At 37.8% G+C, this 25367-nt stretch overlaps 1 protein-coding gene and 1 pseudogene across 11 annotated transcripts in view; both read right to left on the reverse strand.

Moving 5' to 3' along the window:
• Positions 1 to 25367, reverse strand: part of MAGI2 (membrane associated guanylate kinase, WW and PDZ domain containing 2) — a 1504283-nt gene that overhangs the window by 282825 nt on the left and 1196091 nt on the right. The gene's annotated exons all lie outside the window — the stretch shown is intronic.
• On the reverse strand, positions 11167 to 11266 carry LOC130027854 (uncharacterized; annotated as a pseudogene).

Below are 25367 nucleotides of genomic sequence, written 5' to 3' on the forward strand. Positions count from 1 at the left end.
TTTACATCAGAGAAATAGACAAATTATTAGAAACACAAAATTTGCAACAGACATTTCTAAATAATTTCAGTAGAATTAAAATTTCTATTTAAAATGATTAAATGAATAGCAAGATATACGTATCCAATTCAGATTCAAGTGTTTTAAACTGTCATTAGAATTCTTTCCACAGCATGAAACAGATAGAGAAAATTCATTTCACTTTCCCAATTTCTATCACCATTAGGCAAGGCCAGTAGAGTGATCTGAATATTAATCCCCCAAAAAGAAAAAAAGAGCATTAAAATTTTTAGAAAAGAAAAGAGAATATTTATATGTAATATCATAAGCTCATCCTTTTCTACTATAATTTTAGAAAATTTTATATTAAGGACAACATTGATAACATGAAGGCAAATTTTATTTATGCTTGTAAAAGTGTTTTACAGATTTTCACCTATATTAGCTATAATAAAGCTATTAATTATGAAGAAAGCTATTAAAAATGAGAAAGCATTGTTAATACTTTGGTTAATGAATATAAGCAGCAGCAGATGATTATGCAGCAATAAAGTTAAAATATTATTTATTCATTTCTAAGTAGTATACTCTGTTTTTGTCAAGTAGTTATTAGGGTAGCTCATGAAGTTAATTGTATAATGACCTAGTGTGAAATTCATACTATATTACATGTAGTTGTATATGTGAACTAGATATAGCACTTCTCTGTATATGAAAAGTTATATACATCTGGGAATAAAAAAGAGCATACTGATATTGTGCTATAAAATATCAGAAAGACAGATTAAATTTGGACTGGAGTAATTGGAAGGAATGCACAGGATTTGAGAGAGAACTTTAAGCAATGAGGAGAAAAAAATATTCTCTTAGATTGCTTATCACTGTATCACTGTATCACTGCCATCACGTTGTTTATCTATTTACTTGTGGGGGCACCAGTAATGTCTCCATTTGTCCCAGCCTCGCCTTACTGGTCTTTCCCTTCACTGCTGTATTGGAGGCTCTTTCAAGGTCAGGGGAATGAGGCCCGTTATTGCTTTTGTTTTTGACAATAGTTTATGCCACAGGTTAGCTTGCCAGGATCTAGCTTAGATTGGTTAAGAGTTAGAAACCTGAATAGTAAATTAATGGAGATTTATTGTACTATTTCCTCTACTTCTTTGTATGATAAACAATTTCCATAATAAAGAGTTTTAAAAGTCTTTTTAGGAGTGAAGGATACAGTGAATAAACATCATAAGTGTCTTTGAAGAAAGGACCCTTATATTGGCCAAAACTGATAAGAAAGCACCCCAGACAGCTAAATAAAATAATGAGACTGGTTAAATAGTGCCAATTTGTTTATTTTTTTCTCTTGAAGTTCAGGCATTAGTGTTGGGGGAGAAGGGGTGCGGTGCTCGGCCACAGCCTGTGCTCTGGTGGTGCTCAGGGGATCCTATTGGATGCAAAGCATGTGCTCAGCCCTTTGAATTATCTCTTCTCTAATCACCCAAAACTAACAGTACTGGGAAAGAGAATTAAAGACTTATATTTGGTCATCAAGTTACTGGATCAAACAGAACCAAGCTCCATTTTAAATTGTTAAATTTGTAATCACTTTCCTCCCGTTGTTCATCAATTTGCTTGAGTGGGCCCAGTAACATTGTGAGACTTGTTACTGTGTTTGGCATATCGAATATATCACGGGTAGCTTGCCAGGCTTTGCCATGCAGGCGAGATTCTCTCTGTAGCTTGTCCGGCTCTCCAAGAGGGGCGGAGGATTCGAACTCGGGTCGGCCATGTTGACTGTGTGCAAGGCAAACGCAGTACCTCCTATGCTATCGCTCCAGCCCAAATTTGGGGGATTTTTCATAGAGGGAGGCACACCCTGTAGTGATCAGGGCTTATTCCTGACTCTGTGCTCAGGGATCACTGTGGGAGTGCCAGGAATCAAACCTAAGTGGATGCATGCAAGGCGAGCAACCCTACCTGCTGTACAATCTCTCCAGTCCTACTTTCTTTTTTCTTTTTGCTATGTTAATGGTGAAGGTTTCTGGTGCTGATATTCTAATGGGATATAAAACAGGAGATGATAATTGTTGTCATGAGTATCTCGCCTGCACGGCAAAGCCTGGCAAGCTACCTGTGACATATTCAATATGCCAAACACAGTAACAAGAAGTCTCACAATGTTAATGGGCCCACTCGAGCAAATCGACAAATAACGGGAGGACAGTGACAGTGACAGTGACTAAGACCACTTTGGAAGGCAACATCAAAGCTGGCTTACTGTGATCTAGGCAGCTGACTCTCAGCTTTTCTGGATACTGAAAAAAACCTTGAAATAGACTTTTAGTAATATTCAGATATTAACAAGGGATTCTGTAAAATAGGACTGTCAGTTTATTCATTTGAAGAAGTATACCTTAATTCTAATGAGGGATGCTTTCTATATCAAAGCCTAGAACAAACTGAAGACTTCACAGTATCTTTTCTTCCAAATAAAATTTCTGCCTTAGCCATTCCATTATTACAGTCACATTGAAATACATAAGAATCTCTGAGAGAGGGATCCACATAGGTTACAAATTCCTGAAGTGGATACTTTCCGTTTTGTAGCTAATATTCCACTGAATCAGACATTTGTCACAAAGGGAGTTATTTTAAGTTTTCTTCATATTATCTGCTCTTATTTTAATATATCTACACTATCAGTTTTAGAACTAGTCTAGCCTATCCAGTAATTCCCTCATTCATCCAGCATTCATGAGAACATATGCATTATGTACGATTAATCAGTTTCAGAAATGTAGTAAGCAGCTTTAAATGACTACTGTGCTCTTTCCCTAGTACAATGAATAGAGCAGTGACTTGGAGTCAAGAACCTGAAGGCTGCATGATCACTGGTAAGCTTCTTAACCTCAGATTATTCTTCAGCAAATTAGGTTAATATTAATACCCTTTCACAGAATTATTGTGAAGAGCAAATGTAATAGTTGATGTCAAAACACTTTGCAAAGTGTAATGTAGATAACAAATGTCTATTATTATCATTATTATAGTTATAATGGGTGTAGTAACAATGTCCCTCTTGTGTTAAATGTTTTGCATTTTGCAGAAGTTTCATGATATTTCCTGTTTATTAATTTCCTACAAGTGAAGATACTCATATTTCTCAGATTGAATCATTAATTTTTTACTTCTCAGATTTTAATTATGTAGATAAACCCATTTTATAAAGATTGAATTTCAACATATATATTTGAAGTAACATCAGCTCTGCCATTGTCAATTATTTAATAATTACTGGTATAGTTAGTATTTTTTATTCCATGTTTTTGAATATAAGAACATGGGGTGGTATACGACATAATGAGAGTTGTGTTTATGATAACTAATTCAATTGAAATGAAGAGAATGAGATGTGGGTGGCTTGTTTCTTTGTCGAATGACAATGATCTGCAGCAAGATAAAGCAATGCAAAAATAACAAAACTCCACAATAAATTACAAAGAACAATCAGACAAGTTTAATGATAAAATTAAATGTAGTTGATAAAAGAAAAGTAATGATTAAGTAATGTTGAGTCCTTGGAGAATGGAAATATCAGGAATAGAAAGAGAACATCTCAAAGGAGAAGCCATTTTTATAAGGGAAATGGCCCCCAAGCTGACTCTTGTTTTGAATATATTGATGTTTGAGATAATCCTGATGTAAAAGTCTGGTGATCATATCTTAATATTCATTGGAAATAGGCACCATGAATTGAAGTAAAAATGAAAGACGATGTAGTTTTAAGTGTGATGAAGTTATAAATAATCATTGCCAATGAATTATTATGTAATAGCAACTGTTCTAAATGCTCTAAATGTTAACTCATTTTATTTTCACATCAAATAGTATCCCCATTTGCTAATTAGGAATGTAAATATAGATAATAACCTAACTAACTTGCTTAAAATTACACAGCTAAGAAGTAAATAAGCTGGGATGAAAATGGATGTTATTCCAAGAAATAAAATGGAGCCAGAAAAACAGAAGAATAAATGTGAGTCAATTCCCATGGTCAGTGGGATGGAAAGTTTAGGGAAAAAAAGCTCAGCTGAGTAATACCATAAAATGAGACATCCAAAGTCTCAAGGAAGAGGATGTGGTGTACACCGGTGAATACTTCTGAGAGTTCAGAACAATGAACTAAAAATCTCTGGATTTTTGCTGTATTGATGAGGCAGAAGTTTGGAAACCTCAGGAGGAAAGCTACAGGGAGGACAGATATGCAAACAGGGGAATAGTAGGTATAAATGAATGTTCATGTTATTGTCCTATAAAAGATGGTGATCAGATGATAAAGAAGCAAAAGGGACAACTGGAGCTTTTAAAACTAGAACTTCATCTGGTGTATATGAACTCTTTGTGTTGTCCATATCAAGCAAAGAAGAGGATGCACAATGTATTTGTCTGGTCATATCTCCACATCAATAGAGGTGGAGTACCTTTATATGTACTCATAGAGTAGGAAAATAGCAAAGTTTAAATATTTAATTTACATTTAAATAAAGTTTAATTCTTTTTCTTTAGTGAGTATTCAAAATCTTGGAATTTTTCCTAAGTTTTTAATCTTCAAAGGAAGACTAGAGTCATATTTATCCAAACAGTTCCACTGTCCACTGTCGTCCTGTTGTTCATTGATTTGCTTGAGCGGGCCCAGTAATGTCTCCATTGTGAGACTTATTGTTACTGTGTTTGGCATATCGAATACTTCACAGGTAGCTTGCCAGGCTTTGCCATGCGGGTGAGATACTCTTGGTAGCTTGCCCGGCTCTCTGAGAGGGACAGAGGAATCGCGGAGGAATCGAACCTGGCTCGGCCGGCCGGCCACGTGCAAAGAAAATGCCCTACTGCTGTGCTATAGCTCCAGCCCATCCAGTTACATTGAACAATCATTTACATATTGTCAAGCAAAGAAAATTTATTTGAAAAGGATGTTGTGGGAGAAAATTATATACAAATAAAAAGTTGCAAGTTTTACTTTCAAATATCACTTTTCCCCCTCAAATGAAAATACAGAAATATTTCCTTGCATATAGAAATACTAAGGCAAAATAAAATTTAGTGATTGTAAAAATAAATATTAAATGAAAACTTTTTGGTAGTATAAACATTTAATATTGCAATGAGCATTGATAAATTATAAATTTTAGTGACAACCAACAAATTATAAATCCCAGTCATGGAGGAGAAAAGACACAGGGATATTTTGGGCAGAGGAGAACAGATGAAAGCATAAGGACACAGTGGGGTTGAGAAGATAACTCAAAGGTCTGGAGCACACAATTTTATGCACAAAACTTTGAATTCACCCTTGGAACTGCATTTCCTACTCATATCTCCAGTACTTCCAAGTAGCCCTCAATACCTTAGTCTGGCCCTGGAGGCCTTCAGCAATGCATCATCTTAGAAGCATTAGGTCCACACAACTGGGTGGAGACTAGCCAGGTGGCCCTGAGACCTTGTAAATACAGTTTGAAGGTTCCTCACAAAAATAAAATAAACTGAAAAACTGACGTGAATCTTAATACATAACAATTCAAGTTATATCAATGCAACTGTCAATTTAAAACTCTAAACACGTATTTTCCACCTCAAATAACAAAAAATGGAAAGAAAGATGACAACAGAAGAAATCTCAAAATCTCTGTATGTGTGAAAATACATTTACAAGGAATAGAAGTATATGAAATTATTTTTTTGATATATAGAAATAGCATTCTTCTGCTAATTGAAAAATATCAAAAGGAACTCATTGGGAAAAATACACATGCCTGTGAATTATCCTGTACAACATCCAGGAGGGCATTTTGTTAGTTTACTTCTGCTGCATATGCTAAGAAACCATTTTTTTTTCAAAAAAGTAAAACAATATGATCACTTGATATCAAAGAGATAAATTTATGTGACACTAGTCTTTTTAAAATTTTCTAAATTTTACTCAGTGGACTGTTTTTAGTCCATTATTATTATTATTATTATTTGCATAAAATTTTTTCCATCATTTCCTTCCTTATTCAATTAATTATAACAATTGCATAGTATATCCAGGTCATACTTCAGGATAAATAAACACTTGGTGGCAGGTCCGCCTCCCCCATTTTCTTTTTGAGGGGCTGGGCAGTTCGCTATATAAAAGCATTCATTAGAAATCATAAACTTGAGCGCCAGCCCAACTAGGGGCCGCCTCACCACAGATCTGTACTCGCTTGGTGCCCCATCCCCACCTAAACTCGCGGCCCTGAATGCCAGCTGCCACCGGGACCCCAGCCTGGGGCACCTGCCTCCACTTTCACAGCAAACACCAGCCCAGCTAGTGACTGCACCCCCCAACAGCTCTGTGGGCTAACATCTGGACTGGCTGGAGGCATGGCTCAACTGTAGGGGGCATGGCCTCTTCAAAGTGGGCGTGGCCTTCTGTGTGGCGGATGTCCACAGTTATACTTCTCATTCATAGCAACCTGGCCTATCATCCCAACCTTCATTACCTAATTCTGTGGAAACGTCCTGGCTGCCTCAAACACAATAGGACAACAACACTGGCCTACTCCCATTTCAACAAAACAACAGTGTACCCCAGAAGCTGAACAAACCCAATATAAAAGAGCATCTCCTCCAACGCTTCAATCATTGCCTATCATAAACCACAGAATTATATCTGAGAGGAAGGACATATTCTAGAAGGGGATAAGGGTGACCAACATCGACTGACCTTATGCAGAATCCTTTCCCACAATAAGAGGGAAAAGTGCTAGTAAAGTTCATAGTTTTACCTCTATACAACCACAGCAGCACGAAGAAACAGCACATCTCTCCACTACGAGGAGAGGACGAAGAAAAGAGTCCCAAATCCTCAACAGGGACTACCCACAATATGAGCTCTCCAATAAAGAATTCCGTGATGAAATGTTGAGAATGTTCAAGGAATTCAAAGAATCAATGGAGGAGACATCCAGAAAATTAAAGGAAGAAACAGTAGCATGGATAGCGAGAAAATACAGGAAGAAATGAGAACAAAAATAAGAAAGCTACAAAAACAAATTTAACAAATAAAAGATTTGGTAGATGAAATTAAAAACTCACTAGGAGCCCTCAGCAGTAGAATGACTACAGTCGAAGACAGGATCAGTGAGTTTGAAGATGTGAAACAGAAATCGCATAGGGAATAACAAACAATGGGAAAGACATCAATATAGCTCTAAGGCGAATCAGAGATCTAGGGGATGACTCCAAGACGAACAACATTGGAATCATCGGAGTACCAGAAGGACAGAGAGGCAACCCCAATGAAAAAACCACAGTGAAAGAATTATTGCTGAAAAGTTCCCAGAGTTAAAGAATGCAGACATCCAAATCCAAGGAGCATGAAGGGTTCCAGCTAAAAAAAAAAACTCTAATAAAAACACTCCAAGGCATATCTTAGTCAGAATGATGGATGCCGTGGATAGAGACACAATACTGCAAGCAGCAAGGTCAAAGAAGGAAATCACATACAAAGGAGTACCCTTTAAATGTACAGCAGACCTATCAGAGGAAACCCTCCAAGCCTGAAGACAATGGTGGAATATAGTGGAAAAACTCAATGAAATGAACACCTCACCAAGAATACTTTATCCAGCTAAACTCTCTTTCAAACTCGATGGAACAATACACCATTTTATAGATAAACAACAGATCAGGAACTTCATAGACTCAAAACCAAACCTAAAAGAAGGATTAAAGAGGCTTCTGTAAGATAAGAAAGAAAACACTTATACACATAACCAACCCCTACAGAAAGATGGCACAAAACCTCATGACAATAATCTCTCTCAATGTCAATGGTCTAAATGCACCAATCAAGAGACAAAGAGTGGCAAAATGGATCCAGAAACTGAAACCAACATTCTGCTGTCTATAAGAAACTTAACTGAACAGTCAGAGCAAACACCGACTCAAAGTTAAAGGATGAAAAACAATCCTGCAAGCAAACAGCTCACTTAAAAAGGCTGGGGTAGCCATACCAGTATCCAACAACATAGACTTCAGGTTGAAAAAGATTAGAAGGAACAGCGAAGGTCATTTTCTATTTATCAAGGGATATGTACAACAGGAAGAAATCACACTGTTAAATGTATACACACCTAATGAGGGAACAGCTAAATACTTAAAACAACTGCTAACATATTTTAAGGAGTACATTGCTAGCAACACAATAGTAGTTGGAGACTTCAACATCACCATATCACCTCTGGATAGGTCAACAAGAACAAAACTCAACAAGGAAACATTGGCTTTGAAGGAAGAAATAGAAGGGAAAGGGCTAATAGACCTATACAGGGCTTTACACCCCAAACGGAAAGAATACACATTCTTTTACAATGCACATGGAACATTTTCCAAAATAGAGCACGTACTAGGCCACAAAACATACCTCAATAGAATCAGGAAGATAGAAGTAGTATCAACAATCTTTTCAGACCACGATGCACTGAAGATAGAAGAAAATCACAAAAAGACACCGAAAAACAAATCAAACACCTGGAAATTAAATAACTCAGTGGTGAAAAACAAGTGGGTCAGGAAGGAGGTCAGGGACAAAATCAAAAGGTACCTGGAAACAAATGAGAATAAAGACATGAGCTACCAGAACTTATGGGACACAGCTAAAGCTGTGTTAAGAGGAAAATTTATAGCCTTGCAAGCATTCCTAAGTGGGCTTAGACCTCGACCTAACACCATGCACAAAAGTCAGATAAAAATGGCTTAAAGATCTCAACATCAGGCCAAAATCCATAAGGTACACTGAAGACAAGGTCGGCAATACCCTCCACGATATTGAGGCTAATGGTATCTTCAAAGATGACACTCCACTGACCAACCGAGTGGAAACAGAGATAAACAAATGGGACAGTCTTAAATTAAGAAGCTCCCGCACCTCAAAAGATACAGTGACCAGAATACAAAGACAATCTACAGAATGTGAAAGAATATTTACCGAATACCAATCCAATAATGGGTGGACATCAAGAATATACAAAGCATTGGTTGAATTCTACAAGAAGAAAACATCTAATCCAACCAAAAAATGGGGTGATGAAATGAACAGAAACTTTCCCAGAGAAGAAATCTGAATGGCTAAAAGGCACATGAGAAAATGCTCTACATCACTAATCATCAGGGAGATGCAGATCAAAACAACAATGAGATATCATCTCACACCACAGAGACTGGCCCATATCCACAAGAACAAAAGCAACCGGTGTTGGTGCAGATGTGGTGAGAAAGAGTCCCTCCTTCACTGCTGGTGGGAATGTCAACTGGTTCAGCCCTTTTGGAAAACAGTATGGACGATTCTCAAAAAATTAGACATTGAGCTCCTATTTGACCCAGCAATACCACTCCTGGAAAAAAACCGAGTGCCTGAGAACAGATGACTAGTTAAAAAAACTTTGATACATCTACACAATGGAGTACTATGCAGCTGTTAGAAAAGATGAAGCCATAAAATTTCTTATCTGACCATGCATTTGATGGCGCTTATATTTTCATTCTATTAGACTGTATTCAACTAATTTTTTTTAATGGAGAATAGGACACTAATTCTGAGTCAGTTACTGGGAATTATCCCTTTATAAAGGATGGACTTTACTCAAAACTATTGAAAGTTATTCCAAGCCAACTATTCTGATTACCACTTTGTGTGGTCTCCGTCTTGGAATGAAGTATTTTGCACTTTGATTTCACACAACTTTGTGAAACCATTAAGTAATATGACCAAGAATTAAATAAGAGACTTCCTCTGGGCTCATCACCTGTGAGCAGGGAAAGAACTCATGCAAAAAATAAAAGACATTTACTGGCATAAACTTGGCACAGTTTCACATTCTACCATTTCTCCAGAAATTATAGTTGATGATAGAGTTCAGAGACCTTGCTATTCCTTTTCTTTCATACAAGTACTGTTGTCTATAGAATTTAGTAAAACTATTCACACTGGGTTCTTCCTTGGAGAATTTCAAACGTTGATCAGGGGTATTATTACTATCCCATTGAGCACAACTGAATCACATAGTTCCTTGCTCACATACACACATCAGTAATTATAGGCCTAGAGAATACTGGACATCATGCCAGAAACTCATTTTAAAGGATATTATCATCCTCAACTAATTACTTCAGTTTCTATTATATTCACAGTTGTAAACTATTGAAATAGGATTAAATATATATTGAAATACTAAAAATTAACTCTTAAAAAGTATAGCATTTTTTTGATCTGTGTCTTTCCCACTTTTATTTTTTATTTATTTTGTTTGTACCTTTAGAATTAGTTTGCAGGTATACCAACATATTCTTCATTTATTGGAAGATACTGTGATATTCTTTCCCTATATTTTCTTTATCTTTCCACTCCAGTACTGATTTTGCTCTACTTCAATAATTCCCTATAATTTTATTGGCACAATTCAAAAATAATTTTTTTGCAGGTAATTATACATGGTGCTAGGGATTACACTGGGATTGGCTAAACACAAGGCTAAAACCTTATCCCTTTCATATCTCTCTAGTCCCATAGTATGGGATAAGGTTCTTGCCTCACATGTGGCTGACTCCAGTTCAATCACTGGCAACACAAATTGTCCCCTGAGAATCTCCAGGAGACCGAGCACAGGAGTACTTTCTGAGCAAATTTGGTTGTGACTCAAAAATCCAAACCCCCAAATAAGTTTTTCTTTGTTGAAAGATTTGCTGTGTTTATAATCAGAGTGGTGTTTTTTGTTTCTTTGGTTTGTTTTGTTTCTGGCATCAAGAGTTTTTGGTTTGGGTACAAATGAATCTTAGGATGTTTATTGAAAAGTAGTTTCTCAGTCATCTACCTGTGTTATATATACAACTGGGGGCATAAAGAATTCATCCTTTACACTGCATTTTATTGTCTATACAAATGAAGTAAGTCCTTGCCCTTTCTTCCCCTTTATGCTGAAAGAAAAATCTCCTCAAACATTCTGACACCCTTAGTTCAATTCTACATGAACTGCAAGCATTGTTAATGATTTTTCAGAAAGAATGATTTACTTAGCTGGCAAAAAATAAACTCTGTCAACATTCTTTTGCATATGTATCATAAAATAGAGTTGTTTATTTTTTAATTATTTTAAAAATATGGAATGCTTCATGAATTTGTATGTTATCCTTGTGTAGGGGCCATACTAGCCTCTGTGTCAATCCAATTTTACTTTATGTGCAACAGAAGTACATTTTTTCTACTATTAATATATCAATAAATTCTTACAGAATTTGCCTGTCAATGTGAAGTGGATAATGTCATTTCTCTGCCTTTGCTTCAGAAGATATTGTCAGTTAAGCCAAACAAAGCACCAGAATAAGCATGGTAAACTTGGTTTCAAACCAAGAGAGATCAACTAAGAAGAAGAAAATATGAAAATCTTCTTATTGAGAATTTAAGTAGAACTCAAATTCTAACAGCAGAGTGAGCAAATATTGCTAAAACCCTGTAGGTTTTGCAAAGTCTCTGGGAGAGCAGATGAGCAATCAGGGTTCTGATCCCAGAACAAAAAGATTCAGAATCCTGGAGTTTATCTCACATTTTTTCCACCTCTTTACTTATAATCCAGGTGAATTAATAATTCCCATTCTCTTGCCTCCGTGATTCCCCAAGGAAACCGAGCAAGCTTTCTTTCAACAGCTTTGAGACATCCATAAAAATTCCACTTAATGGGTTTTTGCTTTCATTTTATCCCAAATGACATAACACGTCTTATTTTCAGGTGTGGGAATTTTGTTTGTTTCTAAAAATAGTCAGCTTTTTGGAGTTGAACAGCTCATCACTATTGCACGTTGATTTTTATCCTTTATAACTATTCAGGTTGATTTTTCTATTCTATAGGTTAGTGACTTTGCTAGCTTACATAACTGCTTACAAAGAAAAACTGCTACTGTTGAAAGAAAATTCTCATTTGTCCTCATGCTTTCTTAACTTGTGCAGGGGAATTTTCACTCTAGTGAGTTTCAGAAGATAAGTGGTTATACCTGCTGGGATAGAATAGGAGACTATTGGTGATTAAATGTTTAACAGTCTACTGTTTCTGCACAAAACACAGTCTCAACCATCAGCCTCTACCTAATGAACCTATAATCTGATTAAGATAGATTGACAATAATCAGAAGGGAAAAGATAAGAAAGCACCAGTGCATAGAAAGTTTAAAAAAAGAGATATATTAAGACATTAGAGAATATAAAATAACCAAAAACTCATGTACAATAAAAGCATAGTTTCTTTCAAAATATTTTTATAGTCACTCATTTCACCAGAATATTTTGGGGTTCATCAGAAAATATATCAAATACATATATTTGAACTCTTCTCTATAAGGATTTTCTTCTCTGACAATCTCATTCTTAACTCTAGCATCTCAGTTATATCTCAGAAGGGCATTTCAACATTTTTTTCTAAGTAAAAGAGACTTGTGTTGTAATTCAGCATACGAATTTCAAAATGGTTTCTACATCTTAGGTTGACTTATTAAAACATCTAACTTCTTGAGATAACTTCTTAGGTAACACTGAATTTCCTACATGCCCCTACATAAAATTAAACAAAGGTACCAGAATACTTATGTGAGGAATGCATTTGGAATTAGGAATCTCAGAGATCTGCCCTTAGTCTGATTAAGTATGTCTATTTTACATGCTAGGGCTAGAGAGATAGCATAGCGGTAGGGCGTCTGCCTTGCACGCGGCCAACCTGGCTGACCCAGGTTCGATTCCTCTGCCCCTCTCGGAGAGCCCAGCAAGCTACTGAGAGTATCTTGACCGCATGGCAAAGCCTGGCAAGCTACCCGTGACATATTGATATGCCAAACACAGTAACAAGAAGTCTCACAATGGAGACGTTACTGGGCCTGCTTGAGCAAATCGATGAACAACGGGAGAACTGTGCTGTGCTGTGTCCTATTTTACATGCGTACAGGTTTCTTTTAACAGAATATAGTTTCATTTGAATCTAAATGATCTTGTAAAAATTTAACCTGTTAAGTCTCCCTAGGACTCTAGGTCCTGTATTTGGAAAACTTGGTTATCTACCCATATGACAGATTGGTTTCCTAGTCTTGTGCTGTGGACCCCAGTTAAAAAGTTTTTGCCTGTGCCCTATTTGGAATATTCTGAGTGCCCGTAAGGGACCGTATGGTCCCCGGTTGAGAAACATTGACCTAAATCACATACTTAAAATAAAGTTACTTCATAGGTCTTGCTACAAGATGCTTAGAAACACCTTTAATTTAACGCTTAACAAAAAGGATGTACGATCAATTGATTTATAAAATGTAAAATGGCTTCTAGATATATTTGCTGCTCCTTCTCCAAAATAAACACAGACTAGAAACAAAAAACTGGAGCATGCAGGCAATCAAAAAAACATGGACATTTGCAAGTATTATGCATTCCATGTGGTGACCTATTTTTTTTTAACTAGTCACTTAGGAATAGATAAGTTATGAAGTCAGGGGTATGTGAGTTAGTGAAAAGGAAACCATTTTTGCCCCTATCTAGAACTTTCCCTCAGTGTGAATAAAAAATATGAATGAATAAAAAAACACCAAATCTGTTTTACAGAATAAATTCAACACATCTGTATGCAAACAATACACTCACATGCATGCAAACACACATACCTGCAAGCAAGCACACACACACTTATGTGTATACACACATACACACACACACAAACACACATGCATCACCAGCAATAGGAATCTGCTTTTAAATGCCTGGAGGGAAAAGGAAGAGAGGAAGGTCGACAAGGAGCATCGTGACAAACCTCAGAGATGGTGATTTTACAAGTCGTATGATTGAACCAGAACCAGACCAGAACAAAAATAACTGTAAAGGAGATGGAGCAACAGTTGAGTGGGTAGGGTGTTTGCCTTGTACCTGGCCATTCCGGGTTCAATCCCCAGAATTCCATGTGGTTCCCTGAGCACTTCCAGGAGTAATTTCTGAGAACAGAGCCAAGAATAACCCCTGAGCATCACTGAGTGCAACCTCAAAAGCCAATTTAAAAAAAATGTACAGGGATCATTGCAATTTGATTAAACCTCCAATTCTGGGAAATTGGATATTTTTTGGCAAGTAGAATACTACAGCTATCAAGAAAGGGGTTTCAATTTCAGGCTTACCATGTATGGTGATCTAGTTTATATTTCCTGAACTTGTTCCTCAATTCATAAAATAATAATAATTATCTATAGTTACAGGTTATTATAGTGATTAGATACCATATACTGTGAATTTGCCCCAGTGGCCTTAAATTCTCAAATGCTTTTTATTATTTGAGAACCTGTTCCTTTGTAGTGGAGTTCTGTCATTAAGTTATTTTGTTTATTTTGTTTGGGCCACCTGAAAGTACTCAGGGCTTACTCTTGGCTCTGTCCTCTGGGATCACTCCTGGCAGTTCCCTGGGGATCATATGTAGTGTCAGGGATCCAACCCAGGTTTGCTTTGTGCAAGACAAATGCCCTATTCACTGTAATATCTCTCTGATCACCATTAAATTATGTTTAAGAATAAAGCAATTGGTCTATGTGTAATTTTATTCATTTGTGGTTGCTCTTCTATCTGGAAAATACTAGAAGAATTTGATGGGAAACAAAGATTTCCTTCCATTGGGCAGCTATTCCATATTTAAATCACCTTACATTCTCTGTTTTAGACTGGTATATACATTTTCCTTCTATCCCACAAGAGTAGTTAATAGTACAGACTTTGCAGGTAATATAAAATGAACCGTATTGCTACCATTTCTTCCAGAAAAGGAATTAAAAAGAACATGATAAAATAAAACACTAAACCATGAAAATATAAATTATGGAATCAAGAACTGATTTGTGTTCTGTGGGAGACAGTTTATAGATGCTGAGTCTTCTAAATATAAACCTTATGTAAGCCTTGTTGGCGTGTTACCTAACTTGGCTTCATTTTTTTTTTTTATGATTTAAGAGTCTAACGAATTCTAATGAGGTTAATAAGGTACTTCAACTTGCTTCTTTTGCTTTTAAGCCTCCATATTCTACCTAGTTTCTCAAGTATTAAACCCAAAGAAATATACTTACCCTTTGTTCATTCATTCCATCCACTTAGCAAGAACAATGGTTCTATCAGCAAATATTGGCTGTTTGATTTCCTCTTTCTCCCTGGTTTCTGAGGAAAACCCAGCATGCAGTCACCTAGCAACAAAGAAGCCCAGGGGCTAGATAAGCACCTCCCTTTCTCCTTGCTCTCTGAAGCCTATACAGACTTAGCACTCAACACATTCAACAGAAGTCCAGCTGGGAGCTCCCACTGGTGGAGTCCATAAAGGAACCAGCAGAGGTTGACTTGGAGAGGGGAAAACGGCCATTTATCACAATGCATTACTTCCGATTCTTGCTTGTGTCACTACAATGAACTGTTTGATACAGGTGCCACTATCTTTCTAAAATGCTTTAGATTACGTTACTCCCTTGCTTACAAACCCTCCATTCCTGCTAAACATATGTTGTAATTCCCTTTCTGATCAAGCTCCCAGGAACTTTTTACCTTCACTTCTGTTCTGTCTTCCTCTCTGTTGCCTGTTAGGTTTCAGACAAAACAAACAGTTTGTGGTTTCCCAAGTTCTTTATATTCAGAGACTAGCTAACACCATTGTTTTCATGCTACAAGCTGCAATCCTATGTAGGACAGCTCCTGGCTCATAGTAAATGCTCCATATGTGCTGGATGAATAAATATGTCTGCAATTTTGCACATGATATGTCGGTACCTAGAATGCTTAAGAAATGTATAAGCATACTTCAGCTCTCTGAATCACACATCTGTTGTTGCAATTTTTACTTGCTCTCCCCTCATGGACTCCTCTTGGAGAGGCATTCCTGTGTCCCCACATCCATAGTCTGATAGTTTACCCCCGTGTGCCATTTTGAATTGTTCCTTGCATCTACCACTCTGCCAGATTGTAATTCTCCTTATGCAGAGACTGTGTGATATTTACCCATGTATCTGAAAGGATAGATTCACCCAGGACCTGAAAGGATGTGGAGACATGGTAAGTGTTCACTGCTCAAGCAAGTATGCCTCATTTAGAGATGGGGATGAAATAAAAAACAATGAGGATTTTTTTCTCTATTACTAGTTTCGTCCTTCTTTCTTGTCCCTTAATGATAGCTTGGGAAAGTTCTTCCATTTTAAGTTTCTTTGGGCAATACCATATTCACCATTGTTAACACCTCATCTTCAAACTTTTTATAAATCTATTTCCCTCTTAACCTCTCTCTGCATTAGTCGGAACTGAGACTCAACTACTTTGAGATGGGGGAGGCTTGCCTGCCTCTGAATCACAACCTATCCCCACTTTTACATTTCATGGTATAGTTCTTTCAGAGTATTATATTTGGGGGAGCGATCTTCTTATTTTGTCTATTTTTTTTAAAATGGGGACGGATAGGTGGGTTTGGTCCACACCTGGTGGTGCTCAGGACTTACTTTTACCTCCATTTCAGTGATAACTCCTGGATTTGTGCTCAGAAATCATTCCGGGAGGGAATTTGGGGACCATATATGGTACTGGAAATCAAATCCAGGTTGGTTGTGTACAAGGCAAGTATCCTACCCACTGTACTCTCCAACCTGAGGACACACACATTTGTTTAGTTGTCTGCCATGATATTGTAGCGCATTTGTGTGTACACATGCATGTTGATGGCAGCTGCTTGTCTAATAAAGAGTGAGTGGTCATAGAGTGGCTGTTTTGTGGGCTAGATCTGTGCATTCATCCTGTAGTTAGGGCAATATTTAGTTCAAACATTGACCTATTTCATCTATTAAGTCCTAGTGTGGAGAATACTACCCATCGAATACTGCATCTCCCTCATCCAACAAGTAGCTCCTCAGCGGTACATGACTACAACTGACTGGAGTCAATGTCTGTTTCTCATGGCTCATGTCATCTGTAGCAATCTCAGACTTTTGCTATGCCAATCACTTGGCTGTTCCATTGCCATGTCTTCTCTCTATTCTCCTTTTTCTTCCAGTGAACTCATTTCTTTTCGTTGGCAGAGGAAGCAAGTTCCTAAGTAGATGTCAGTTTGGAAGCCAAACCACCCTCACCCCTCCTTTTAAGTAACCCTAATGTTACCTAAAAATTGAGAAGCTCTGTAGTTATCCACTCACGAGGGTCGAGACAGAGATGGGAAGCACCTTTCCCTTTTCCATGGAAAAAAACAAAAAAACAAATGCATCAACAAAAGGAAAACCATTCTGAAGAATCTCTTTCCCTGTTTCTATTTTCCAGGTATAGAGAGTAGAGTGAGACTGGAGGGACTGATTGTGGCATCACTGTCCCATAATAGTCCTAAGGGAGATTTATGGACCCTGAAACCCATTCTATCAGAGAACCACTCAACGTCTCATTATATGTTGAATAAATTAATGTGCAAATGGATATAGCTATTTTGAATAATTATTAATAGCTTTAAATGCTTATTTTGTGCAAGGAGGTATTAGTTGAGTTGCAGATGAAATCTGCTTTGAGCCCTGGACTTAGCTCAGTGCCCATCTGCCATCTTTGTATAATTCTCTGCTTGTCTTAGTATGGCGTGGATTCATAACATAACATCAATTAGTAATGCTGCTACACACATCGATAAGAGATCAGGACAATTACCACCCAAAATTTAGTCTTGTAATTTTTAAAATTTGCTACTCTGAATAGGGAGGAAAATGTCATTTCTGCTAGAGGCACAGCATCTCGCTCTGCTCTTCAGTAAACTCATTGTCAGGTAATCCTGGAAACTGCCGGCACTCACCTCAGGCAAAATGTCTCCTTTTCATAGAAAAATGTCACCTTTTCTCTAGGAAATGACAGGTGGTTATTTTTTTCTTATCCAAAGGAAAAATGACCTTTGCATTTTGATAAAAAAATAACTCTCAAGGACTCAGCCTTGATGAAAAACACTGAAAACAATTCCAGTTCCATATCTTTTAGTTTGTACTTGAGGGTCTACTTTGTAATGTTGGAAATGACATTTGTAACTACTGATGTAACCTGTAGGCAAATGTCAATGACCAGAAAGTTATGGCACCTTATTTTCTAAGACTATTCATGCCTCACAGGATGAAATCTTGCAGAATGGACTCCATCTAGCCTCTCTGTGTCCCTCTCAGTGTATCTGTATCTATGTGTATTCCTGTGTCTCTCTTTCACACACACAAATACACATTTCTACTGCCCCACACCCCTGCCATACTTTAACCTCAATACTTTAGTGCTTCAAAATGTTTATATCCCAATTTACAGTCACAATGTTATGCTACTCATTAAATGTTCTGAAAATGCCAGTATGCTTTGTAGTTTGCTTTGCTCTAGTAGTGTGCTTAGAAGTATATTTAATGCTTCCTATTAAATCTGGAGTCAATATAATTCTTCTCTCTGTGCCAATATTTTGTTTCATGAGAACCTGATAGAAAGTACAGAAAATACATCCAGTGTTCTTTTTTGTACTCAGAAAAAATAGGAAAGAAGAAAACAAATAAAACAACAAATAAGCAAGAGGAGTGAGAATGTCGGGACTCAACACATTAAAAAAGAACAGAAAGAATAGAAAGGTGATAATATGGAGAAAGTTCTAGGTTACTAAGTTTGGTTGCACACACACACACACATACGTTTTTACATCTCCTGTTAACTTCTCATATAAATAGTGGAATTTTTCTTCCATCCTCATAATAGTTTTTAACATTAAGAAATGCAAAATCCACCTCACAGAGTTGCTTTTTCAAAATAGTAAATTATATAATGACACAAGATTTACCATGTGTGTTCTTGTCAGTTCATGCAAATCCTCAGCTGGAGCATGTGAGAGGCACATTAATTACATTGGATACAGGAATAATGTTTCTGCAGCTGTAGCAAGTTTGATATTTGCAGACTAGTGTACTCCATCTCTAATTTCACTGGCAACTTGCAAAAACCAGCAGAATTATACTTATAAACAAAGGTCCGCATAGTAATTTATCTCCCATTGACTTCAGTGAAGTTTTCTCATTTAGAATGTGGAGATTTATAATTATGAACTAAGATCTAAGTCTTAGTTGATGAAACAATGAAAGACACATTTTTTGCCTTTCATTTTCTCACTCACATTGCTTTTGTCTATAGATGGTGATATATATATATACATATATATACATATATTTATGTGCTTGTATCTATACAATTTCTCACTGAGTATTGTATACTGTATAACAGCCCACATGAAAATTCATAGGAACTGGCATTAACATTATATATAGACATCTAATTCAGAAACTTTTTTTTTTTGCTTTTTGGGTCACACCTGGCAATGCACAGGGGTTACTCCTGGCTCTGCACTCAGGAATCACTCCTGGTGGTGCTGGGAGACCATACGGGATGCTGGGAATAGAACCCGGGTCAGCTGCGTGCAAGGCAAACGCCCTACCCGCTGTGCTATTGCTCCAGCCCCAGGACTATTCTTTTTAAACAAACAATTTTCATTGTCTCAACTATTTTTTAATTATCTTTCTTAGATTTCTTTTGAGGGGGTAAATTGAGATTGATTTTTTGAGTGATTTATAATAGCAAAAAATGAGGGATCATTACTAAACAACTTAAAAAAATGTATCCAACTATTCTAAAGTGACTAAGTGGTTAGTATTTCATTTCATACCAAAATGTCACCTGGTACAATTTTGGGACATTCCACAAAGATGTCCTATTTTAGCTGCTAGTCCACCAACAGAATAAGGTTTGTCTAGTTTATTGGATGATAATTTTACAGATATAATATAGACCATGTTGACTGATTTTGTATATTATGGTCTACCTTTTTATACATAATAATTCTTCTAATGAGATGTTTGGTTAAGCTAGACCAAAAAATACTTAATTTTCTAAGAGGATCATAAATAGTCATATTATGATTATAGCACATTTTATGTCTCTGTAGTAATCCAATTAAGGAAATCCAATTCATGCTATACAGAAAGTTTTTGATTCATTTGTTCAATAAACAAGTTGAGTATTTGTTGTCTAACTGCCAGTGAACTAAGCCTTGAGGATCTCGTAATCAATATGTTAGACATAGATTCAACTGTGGCTACAAAGAACTTACAAACAGGAGTGGAGACTGGGTGGCAAATAAAAAATTTTCCAAGTTACATTATATGACTGAAACCCAATAATGAACAACTTTATAACTGTATCTCACTGTGATCCAATTAAAAACAATAAATAACAAAACAGTTTTACAAGTTAGTTGGTGGAGGATGCAGATAAAAAATGAGTACCTTTTATAAAGAGCAGATTTATTTCTGATAAACCAAAGGCTTTATATGTTAAGAGAGAGTGTATAAATAAATAAATTTGACACTGTCTACAAGACTATATAACTAATCCAGATACTAGAAGCTTTACAGCTATTTTGGTACCTCTGGTTCATTTATAAAAATGGAGTTGATCTGGCTCCAGAGTTGAATGGTTAAGATGAAAAAATGTCTTAAATATAACCAAACTTTCATTATCAAACATATCTAACTCAAGTTGAACATCCTTCCCTAAAATACTGAAAACCAGCCATTTTCTCCAATAAGTAGTAAAATGTAATGTTAACTCCATAATCTCCACTCTATTACCACAATATTTAAATAACAAGCATTGAGATTTTAATCAATTATCATTATTATTTATGTGGATGTGTGTGTGACACCGATTGTACCTGGGGCTATTTTTAGCTCTGTGTCTAAGAATGACCCCTACACAGCTGTAAGTTGTGCCAGGGTGCAAACCCAGGGTCAGCTCAAGTGGCAGCACTCAAAGCAAGTGCTTTACCTCTTGTACTTTCTCTGGCCCAAGCTTTAAGACTTATGTAATGTGAACTTTACACATGGCAAGGATACTCTGTATCATTCCTAGTGTCTTAGTGACAAGCACTACTCTGAGCTCCACTTTTAGACTGAATGGACACTCCATCCACATTCTCCTCTTGCTTATGGATGGGTCAGAGAAACTATACTAAAAATTAATGCAAAACTTTGGCATAAAATAAATTAAAATAGAGATAACAAGAGACAGTTTAGTTTGCAGTCAAACGCAATGTTTTGTCAACTGTGTCATCTGTTTCATCTATTTATCATCATAAAAGGAAGATAATGGATAAAATGTTTTCAGTGTAGCACTCGAGATAATCTGTTATTGATTGAAAGAAATGATACTAGCAAGAGAGGCATTCGGTACTTAGAACAAAATAAAGTGAGGCTTTAAAACTTAGGCATATTTTGAGAAAAAAACATGAATAAGTGTATTGAGAATAAAAACAGTTTATCTTTCTAGAGATAGTACAATAGGTCGGCACTGGTCCTGATATGGCTGACTTTGGTTCAATCCCCAGCATCCCATAAAGTCAGTTGCCTGAGTACTGCCCAGAGAGATTCCTCAGTACAGAATCAGGAATCAACCTTGAGCACTTCTGTGTGTGTCCCACAAACACACACAAATGAAATCTAACCAAACAAAACCAGTAAAATTTATTTCTTCTTCTAACTGTGGATATTCGTATTGGTCAGATGACTCGAAATTCAATTATATTTTCTGACTTCAATATAACAAGATTTTTTATAGCATTTAAAGTAAATCCATATCTTAAAAGGTAGACGTTTTGCTAATATTAAGAGATTTTTTAAAGCACAATATTCTCAACGGTTTTAAACAAATGGAGGTAGTATAGTTGAGAATATTGTTGATGTTTAATTAACACTATTTAGGAATGAAATGTGACTGTACCGCACCCATCACAGAAGTGCTACTATCACTTTGGCACTTCAGCACTAAGTCCCTTCTCATCTTTTTCCTCCAGCTCCAACTCCTTTGGTCTTCAACTTCATTTGGCAAAATCAATTCTGTTGTCATACTATTTAAAAACTTATATAATAGGAATTTGAGTCTCAGTATTTTGTAGATCTTAAAAACAACGGCTGAAACTACCTCTAGTATTATTCTGCTGAAACTACCTCTAGTATTATTGCTAGAAAGCTAGAGACTGCATTTGCATTTTAGTTTCATAATCTCTGGCTGTGGTACTATATATGGTTTATGGCTATTTGTTGCAAAACAGAGAGCTGGAAGGGAAACCATTAGTAATACTTTTCTGCCAGAAGATGGTGGAAAGGGAGTGTCAAAAGATAATGTCCTCAGGCACGTGGGGATAAACTCGAGGAACAAAGAAGTAAGGGATACTGCTAGGTGGAAAAAGCTTACAAGTTTTTCTTGCATCTTCTTCCATACCAGAGTGAGTCCTATGAGTAGCCTTCATCATGGGGCCCATGGCGGAGGGCAGGGGTGGGTAGGAGTGGCACTCTACTCTTTAGTAGTAAGAGAGACTTCCAGTCTTCTGGTTTGCGCTCCTAGGGCCCTAAGGGTCCATCAGAAGCTCTGCAGGGTCCGAAGGGCAGGTGGTATAACAGGTGTAGGTGGCAGCCCTTAGAAGCCCCAGCTCTCACGTAGAAGATAGCAACTGACACCACCTTATGCGTCCCAATCCCAGAAGAACCTAGAGAGTGAGGAGGAGAAATAAGGAGAGAGTATAACAGAGAGAGACAGAGAGAGAGAGACAGAGAGCAAGAGAGAGATGGAGGGAAGGAGAGAGAAGTAGAGAGGAAGAGAGAGGGAGAGAGGGAAAGAGAAGAGAGAGGAAGAGAGAGGGAGAGAGGGAGAGAGAAGGAAAGAGGTAGAGAGGGGAACAGAGGGAGAGAAGGGGAGTGAGGGGGAGAGAGGGGGAGAGAGGGGGAGAGAGGGGGAGAGAGGGAGAAAGGGGGATAGAGACCCCCAAATGATGCTAATGGAAAAGAACCCCCCCTCTGATGGAACAATTGAATCCAGATGAGATGGACTCAGAAACATTTAATTGTTGCTCAAGATTTTTGAGTTTTTGGAATGCTTTGCTCTCCAGAATAATAGATAGAGAGATCACATAAAATAAATACATTTCTCTGGTGACTGCATTTGCTTCTGAAAATGGAACCATTAGAAAGCAGTATTCTTCAACTCTTTTTTATATCTACCACCAGCACCTGTTCTGCATATTGATCCAAGCACTGGCAGTTAGAACCACAGAGGTAGACTGGTTTTCCACCCTTCTCTACCTGCAGAGCAGTTCTGGTCCATGGACCTCTGGTTGAAGCCCACAGCTTCAAATCACTTCCACCCCTAGATGTAAATATATGGCTGTAGCAGAAATGGTGATGAAAACACTGGTTGATTCACAGGATGTTTTATCAGATCAGAGAAGAGTCAGGGGGAAAGACCACCACATTTTAAAGTGCTCATATTTTAACAAGAAGCTTGCAGGGGTCCAGAATGATGGTACAGTAGGTAGGGCACTTACTTTGCATGCAGCTGACTTGGTTTCGATCTCTGGCTTCCAATATGGTCTTATGAGCTCTGCCAAGAGTAATTTCTTAGTACAGAGCCAGGAGTACCCCTAATCATTGCCAGTTATGTTCAAAAAACAAGAAAGAAGGGAAGAAAAAAAGAAAGAGAGAGAGGAAGGAAGGAAGGAAGGAAGGAAGGAAGGAAGGAAGGAAGGAAGGAAGGAAGGAAGGAAGGAAGAAAGGGAGGGAGGGAGGGAGGGAGGGAGGGAGGGAGGGAGGGAGGGAGGGCCAGGGAGGACGAGGGACGGAGGGAAGAAAGCAGGCAGGCAGGCTTTTCTAGATAGAAATAGATTCTGATGTGACAGAAAACAGAACCCAGACAGCATTTCTGGATATTTCTTAGGTTTTCTCACACACATCTTTCTTAGGAGATGTTTGATTAGCATTCATGGCATTTTATTTAGCTGCTAAGGAGCAAATAGCACAGCGGTAGGGCATTTGCCTTGCATTTGGCCGGCCTGGCCAAGCCAGGTTCGATTCCTCTGCCCCTCTCAGAGAGCCCAGCAAGCTATCGAGAGTATTTTGCCCACCTGGCAATATGCCAAACACAGTAACAAGAAGTCTCACAATGGAGACGTTACTGGGCCCGCTTGAGCAAATCCACGTACAATGGGAGGACAGTGCTACAAGGAGCAAATGATGGTTGGGGAGGACTGAAGCATGCTGGTGTGGACTGGGAAACCACCAGGTGACCATGAACTGCAGGATCAGGACTGGAGGGCCAGCCCTGAGGGAAGTATTCACTGCAGGAGCACTGAGCAATCAGTGGCTGTGCTGCACACTGCACCCCAGCGAAACATCTCTCTTTCTCAGTGAGGAAAGGAATATCTGAGTTTCAGATACTGTGAACATGAGCTAGACTTCCTTATCCCCAAAGATTGAGAAGTTGGTCATAGCTTCATGTTCTAGGTTAACACAGAAACATGAGGATTAATTCGTTTTGTCCTACTGGGAAAATTGCCTGAAGAGCAGCCCCAAAGTTAGTTTCCAGGAATAGTCACAAACAGTCCTTCACAGCAATTCTCTGCACAGCTTTTGTTGCAAGAGGATCAGGAAAGGATGGAGAGTGTTTGCACACTTCTAGATGGGGTGGGATAGGAGTCATTTGGCTATCACTGTAAGGAGTGACTTTCAATCTTTAGCAAGGCCTAAAAGTGCAGAACCTATGACTTCTTTTTGTGTGTGCATCTGTGTGTGTACCAAGAATGGAATTCAGGCCTCATGAATGAAAGGCATGCACTTTATTACTACAATATTTTTCTTTTGGGGTCACACATGGTGATGTACAAGGGTTACTCCTGGCTCTGCACTCAGGAATTACTCCTGGCTGTGCTCGGGGGACCATATGAGATGCTGGGAATCGAACCCAGGTTGGTCACATGCAAGGCAAATGCCCTCCACGCTGTGCTATCGCTCCAGCCCCAATTATTATTGCACTGTAGCACTGTAGCACTATCTTCCCATTGTTCATCGATTCGCTCGAGTGGGCCCAGTAACATCTCCATTGTGAGACTTGTTGCTACTGTTTTTAGCATATTGAATACGTCACGGGGAGCTTTCCAGGCTTTGCCGTGCGGGCAAGATACTCTCGGTAGCTTACCAGGCTCTCCGAGAGGGATGGAGGAATCAAACCTGGGTCGGCCAGGTCTGCTGCATGCAAGGCAAATGCCCTACCCACTGTGCTATCGCTCCAGACCCAATTACTACTATTTTTGAAAAATTATTTTGGAAGGATTTTGATCTACATTAGAGATGTTCAGAAATGACATCTGACATGATAGCTCTTGGGAGACCATATGAGTTTCCAGGGATTGACCTGGGTTGGGCTGCTTGCAAGCCAACTATACTATAGTATATTC

This window comes from Sorex fumeus, unplaced genomic scaffold (genome assembly GCF_029834395.1).
Source record: "Sorex fumeus unplaced genomic scaffold, SorFum_2.1 ptg000037l, whole genome shotgun sequence".
In the NCBI taxonomy this organism is placed as follows: domain Eukaryota; kingdom Metazoa; phylum Chordata; class Mammalia; order Eulipotyphla; family Soricidae; genus Sorex; species Sorex fumeus.